Here is a 6,971-nt window from a genome sequence, read left to right on the forward strand (position 1 = left end):
TGGCTCCGAATTCCAACAAATTAAGGCAAATAACATCTCAGTTATTTAACTGCTAGGGCCAGACAGCCCGTGCTGTAAATGGATGACATCTCAGGTAATGAATATTCTTCCCAAAACTGGACACAAAGGTATATAATAAAAATGTCCTAAGCACTCATTAGTGCCTATTTTCTGCTGCAGTCTACAAATGTGAAATCTAATTTTGTAGGTCTTTATACTCTCTTTGCATTCATTTTGGCTGGAAATGAATGGTGGTGTTAACTAAAAATATCCTCTCAACATTGAAATGAAGTACATTGGGTTAAGAAACATAGTCCAAAGAGATGCAGTTCTTCTCAGCTCAAATTATACATTATTTAATTTCATCAAGTTCTCCATCATTTCAAAATACTTAAGCATGATGAACCTAATGGGAAAAATTGTTTTGAGCACAGAAAATATTAACCTTATTATATATTCATGGTCAACCAAAAGAAGCAGCATGTCTGATGTTGACCATAGGTAGTCTGGTAGAGATTTTACAATTTTTTAACCATCCCAAAGAGATGGTTAATTATGTTAAGTTCAATTATGTTAAGTTCAAAATAAAAATAACCCTCTCAGTCTCAAAAAAAAAAAAAAAAAATTAAAACTGGCAACACACCCTGAACAACTAGCAGAGATAATTGCTTCTCTTAGAGCATGTACCAATCTCAGCCACACATCCACATCTGGCCATGAACATTATGTTTACATTCCCCAGAAATGACCACACAAAGACAAAAAAAACCATAGTTTGACATGGTGTTTCTCCATCAGCATTAAAATCCAGTGACATGCTGGTAACTCAATCCAGGCATCTCAGTGGGGCTGACAGGCTCAAAGCCTAAAAAGCTTCCACACCTTCAGCATGAGCAACTCCTATACATATATACCATTCTTCAGACAAAACGTTCCCTCAAGAATTACCTCAATCTATTTGAAAACTGTTGCTTAAAAAAATATTACTGTAGTGTTGTTAATTTTAAGTGAAACTTAAATGTAAGTGTTAAAATAGATATTAAATCCTTTTCATGTAATACTAAATATCTACTACTTTCCCTCAAATTCTACCATGTTGTGTACTCATAGCCTTTGGATACTGAGCTGTCACAACAAACATGCTGTAGATGTTCTGTACATGGCTAGCCTGGTTATCAAAACATATAAAAAATATGAGAAAAATGATACTGTCACAGGCTTTTGTAAAAGCAGAACGTATTTCCTGTGTCCTTTTGAAAGAATGATGTCTCAAATCATCCCTAGTATGAAGGGCTTCAACTTGAATGAGCTCTCAATACTCCAAGGAAAAGCTGAGATACAAGAAAGTTTTGCTTTCAGAAGGTAACATGTAACACTTGTCACGATGAGGCTTTTCAAAAGAAATTGCCTCTCCAGTTCTCCTTTGTGCTCAGCTACACATGAGAAGCTGTGGGGTGCAGAATAGAATGCTAGCCCCGTCATTAAGAATCTGCCTTATATTACATATAAAGTTTCTACTTCCTGGGAAAAATCAGAAGTGCAGCTCAGTATCCTCATGAACCAAAATAAGTCAGAACTTAGTACCCAAAACCTGGCACTACCCTTTTAAAACCACAACTAACTTTTGCTAACAGAGAAAGGGTGAAGTCAGCTGTCATTATGTTTTAAATCAACCCAAACACAATAAATATTTGAGTAACTTATGAAACAACAGTTCCTGACATCATCTAATTTTTTCAAAACAATGTAATGTAATCATCTGGGAAACTAAGTGCACTGCCATGTATGGCCTTACACTGTAGTGGTTTGTAAGAAGAAAACTAGAAGCTGTAATAGGATTTCTCCCTTCCCCCTGACAAGCTGTAGACACAAGTTCAAAGTCTGGAACAAAACAAATATACAAGGCTCAGTTGTGCCCACCATAACATTAATTTCATATCACTATAATTACACACTCACACAAAGCTCCTCCTTGTTTACACCATCTAAAACTTCCACCAGGACCACAGAATGGTGAAACTAAACTTTTGCTTACAGTCATAAAAAAGCATCAGCTCACAGGAAAAGTCAACATTTATTTGAAATTATGTTAAAATAACAGTTTAAGTCCAAAATTTACATGAAGTATAAACAACTACAAGCCCAGAATTTTCCTGACTTTTGCTTTAAATACACACAATAAATTATCCTATGATCCTCCAATCTCAAAATACGTTCAAATTCCAATTTACAAGATGACTACAAGTAAAATATCACCTTTATGAATCCTGAAATATCCTTCCTTTCTGCATGACAAAAGCATTTTTACCTTTTCTTTGTCTCCAAACTTTTATCAATGTATGTATATATGACACACTCCTACTGCACTTGTTTCTTTCTAAAAAGAAGAATAATTTCTTGCAATTGAACAAGAGGAACTGTCTAAAATATAACAAAGGCAACTGTGGGGTCTGTCCCACAGTTGTCCAAAATTTAACAAAGGCAACTGTGGGGTCTTGCATTTGAGGCGGAACAACCCCATGCTCCAGGACAGGGTGGGGGTGACCTGCTGGAAAGCAACTCAGCAGAGAAGGATCTGGGGGTTCTGGTGGACAACTTGTCCATGAACATGCAGGGCTCTTGTGGCCAGAAAGGCTGATGGTGTCCCTGGGTGCATTAGGAAGAACATTCCAGCAGGAAAAGGAGCTGATCCTGCTCCTCTGCTCAGCCCTGATGAGGCAACATCTGGAGTGTTGTGTCCAGTTCTGGGCTCCTCAGGACAAGAGAGACATGGAGCTCCTGGAGCTGGAGGGGTGATCCAGACCCTTCATCATTTTTGCAATCTTCCACTACAAAAATGATGAAGGGTTTGGATCACCCCTCTTATGAGAAAAGGGCCTGTTCAGCCTTGAGAAGAAACAACTGAGAGGGGAACTCATCAATGTCTCTCAGTACAGAAGGACAGAGCCAGGCTCATCTCAGTAATGCCAAATAATAGGACAAGAGGCAGTGGGCAGAACCTGATGTACAGAAGGTTCCACCTGCACCTGAAGAAAAACTTCACTGTGCAGGTGATGAGCACTGGTACAGATTGCCAACAGAGGTCGTGGAGTCAATCCTCAGTAAACATGGTCTAGGGGACCCTGCCTGAGCAGTGAGGCTGGATGAGATGACTGCCAGTGTCTCCTTCCAATCTCATCCATTCTGTGATTAAAATACCAGGATAACAACATGGCACTCTCATACCAGCCATAGATGCAGACTGAAGATGACAACCATGGCAGGCTGTGTGCTTCCCTTGGCAACAAAAGAGGGAAACAAGGGCATAGTCCTACACATCTTTCTCTAAATCTATTTTCCTGCATAATAATCCTCCCATTTTCAACAGGCAGCTGGGTCCTAATACCCTCCTAACATGTCAGAGCTGCAAGACTTCCGAAAAGCTCATCCTCTTTAGCAGCATGCATGGAAACAGTGGCAAGGTGCATTTCACACAGGCAACAGCAGGGAAGGCAGGGCTGCCACTCCTCTTGCATGAAAGCCCTTTAGAACAAAGGGTAAAGCAACAAAACAAGTTAACTTCCAGCAAAACTTTACACAATAAAAAAATCAACCACTGATGTAAAACAGACCCTCTATTTCTCTGCACAGGTTAGTCGTGGACACAGACTCATGCCTGGGTGGAAATTTGACATTAGTTTTACATTGCTGACCTTCCCACAAAGAGCATTGGAGTTGTATGGATAAGAAGCACTACAGGGACAAATTGTAACTTCAACAGTATTATAATCACAGCAGTAAGTCACAACTGATTCACACCAACGTGACTGTAAAATCCATTCCTTTAAGTTCTACAGTAAAACAAAAGAGGAAGGTATTGCATATGAAACAGAAGGAATAATGAAACAGAAAGAATATAAAGTTGAGACGATTCAACAGCATTTTTGAATTATAATCACCCGTGAAAAAAGTCAGCAAGCAGATCCTCCAAAAAGGAGAACAAAAATCTATGTAGGATAGAAATACCTTGATTCCTAAATGGTGCTTTTTCCCTTTAATTTTGTTTCTCCTTTCAGGTGAATTTTGAAAACCTTCTTAATCTCCTGCTGGATTCCTCTACCAACAAAGTCACTGAAGAGGAATTCATGAAGGATATACAAAAAACTAACTGGAGCATTTACAGAAATCTGCAAACTAGACTCTGTAAAACAGCATTACTTCTACATATAAGCCCTTTGTCCACATCCCATGGTTAAAAAGTTTGATGGAAGAAATCAGAACCATTAAAGTGAAAAAATGTTTATCTGTACTTATGCCTTTAGGCCAAGCTGCAGCAAATATTGCCTGAAATTCTTCCTGAAAAGCTGACCACTTAACCCACTTTCTGAAAAGACTGAAAACAAACAAGCAAAAAGCCAATAAGCAAATAAGATTTGAATGGCCTGGTTATGAGAAATTTTCTAAGCTGAGAATATTTAATGTGAATTTGTAGACACTGGCAAGTGGGACTGGAAATGAAGGCAGAGCAAATCAGATTTCTCAGAGAAAAGCCAATTCTCAGATCCCTAAAACTGACAAGACTTCTTACTTCATTCTCACTCAGAACAGGTGTTGCTCCTTTCTGCATTTTTATTTTTTGCTTCACTGTTTGATTTTGAATATTAGCTCCACTGCCAGCCTTCTTCATTCATAATTCATCCCTTACTGACAAGATTGAAGCAAAACCCTTTAAAAGGAGCCAGAGACTTCCTGGTGTTTAGGATATTCAGCTGAGATAAAGTCAGGTTTGAGAAGCAGATCCTACAGTTATTCCATTATTTGCAAAGGAAGTTCATTCTACCAGGAGAGACTTCATGGCCAGCACAGATGTTTGTCATGATCCACCTAAGGCAGCCCCGGGCACGGTTTGGTTACTCCTGCAAACCCAAGTGCTCCCATGTGTAAATTTCATTGCTTCTCACAAATTTAAAAAGTCCAGCTTGGGGCTCAAAAAAGGCAACTTCTGACCATTTGCTAGATCAACAGCACTCATTTGCCCTCACAGGAATACATTTCATCCCGAGATTGCAATTCTCACTTGCTTTGCTTGCATTTAATAATTGTTACCAGTGCAACTGTATTAGCAAACAACACCTCTGCAAGGTCCTAAAATAAGCAAATCCTCAAACACAATTTTTCCCCATAAGCATTTTTAAGAAAGGCACTTAGCTCCATCTGCTGGATTTAGACAATTTCCCTCTCTCAGAAGGCTGAAGACCACACAACACAAATGGATTTCTTTTCCATTTGTTATACATCTTGTATGTCTAAAACAGAAATCCAAACTGCTGCTAAGTAAATACCTCCCCAAGTGCTTTAAAGGCATCACTTTTACCTGAAGGTCCATTAATACATCTCATTAATGCCCTTAGGAGCAGCAACACCCATCCTTGGCACACCTGTCTCCAACTTACAAGTAATTCCTTGTATTTTGCCCTGTTTGCTATGCTAATTATAAACACAGAGACCAGGGGTCACTGAAGCTAGGATGTCCAACCAGATTTAATTAACTATTTCAAACATCTAAGCAAAAATCACTGGAGGAAAAAAAAAGCCTGACTAGTAAATATAAACATGATCTTTCAATCTGAACCTGTAATACCATAAAAACCCACCCACTAATAATACTGGTGTGCCATGAGAAATCTTAAAAATTGGTGTTTTGCAGCTGATTCTCTTAGGAAAGGAATATCCTTATTTAAAGAAAAGATATTCTTTAGAGTAGTAGAGTTTAGAGGTTCCTAAATATATATTCATTATTGCTTCTTCCCTTGGTATGCATTGTTTCAGCTCATCAAATAATAATGAATAGCCAGAAAGGGATAGAGATACGTAAAATTTCATTAAAATATATTTTTAAAAAGCTATTTACAGTTATAAAATTTTAAATCAGAAAAAAATGGGGGGAAAAAAAAAGCATAAAAATACTTTTATCATCTGTCTGTGATGACCAGTGTAACTAATATATGGCTTACCTGTGTCAATGAACCAATAAGAATTGCATCGGTAAAACCTTTAAAAAACCTCAACCAAACAAAAAAGCCAAAACAATATACCCAACAAACACCTCTATACCATATTCTTTTTATAGGCCTTATTCTTACATTATTTTTACAAGTGTATTTTCTTTTATCTTAATGAAGCATGGCTAAATTTACACTGGAGTAATGTAAAGCAGAGCAGGGACTGCATGCCTGCAGACTGAGCTCTCTGTGTACTTTGGTGGGGTTTTGCTCATCTGAGCACAGGTACAAAATGTTTTTATGGCACGGTAGGTATTTCAGTGGAAAAAGAAAGCCATCTGAAACACTTTGGCTGTCAGTCACCTGCCTTTGGCTGTTTGTTACACTTTCTTTCCCCTGAGTCAGTCACCAGAGGAGACACTGACTTTTCTTACAATCTCTTCTCCTGAACAAGATATACTGAAACAGCTATTTAGTACACAGAGAGCAAATCCAGGGTAAACAAACGTTTTCCTCATCCTATACTATACAGAATTTTTAATGCAAAGCAATCTGAGATACATCTATTTTCCAAAAATAGGAGGGGATTTTTTTTCGTTTTGCTTCTTTGTTTGGAGGTTATTTCTTTTAATTAAAATAAAAATGAAAGTTGTGTGGTTTGTAACTACATTTCAGAAGTCCTTTGCTGCCCTCATGTGTTTCATGGGCAAAGTAACCCTTGAAGTCTACATACAAACCAAAACGGCTCCTCCAATCAGGATTACTTCTGTTTGAAAACTGCATACTCTATACAAATAATAACCCAAAAATAGCTGAAAGTTTATGCCTTTTTTATATTAAAGCTAGCTTGGCTTGTTTAAAATTTAATGACTATATATTAAAAATATGAAAAAATATTCAGCTTGAGATAATCATAATCCTGGAACAACAGATTTCAAGGGCAGCAGGCCATTTTAGAGAGTGTTGATCATGTTAGACTGATGGAAAATC

Source organism: Melospiza georgiana, chromosome 5, assembly GCF_028018845.1.
Source record: "Melospiza georgiana isolate bMelGeo1 chromosome 5, bMelGeo1.pri, whole genome shotgun sequence".
Classification (NCBI taxonomy): domain Eukaryota; kingdom Metazoa; phylum Chordata; class Aves; order Passeriformes; family Passerellidae; genus Melospiza; species Melospiza georgiana.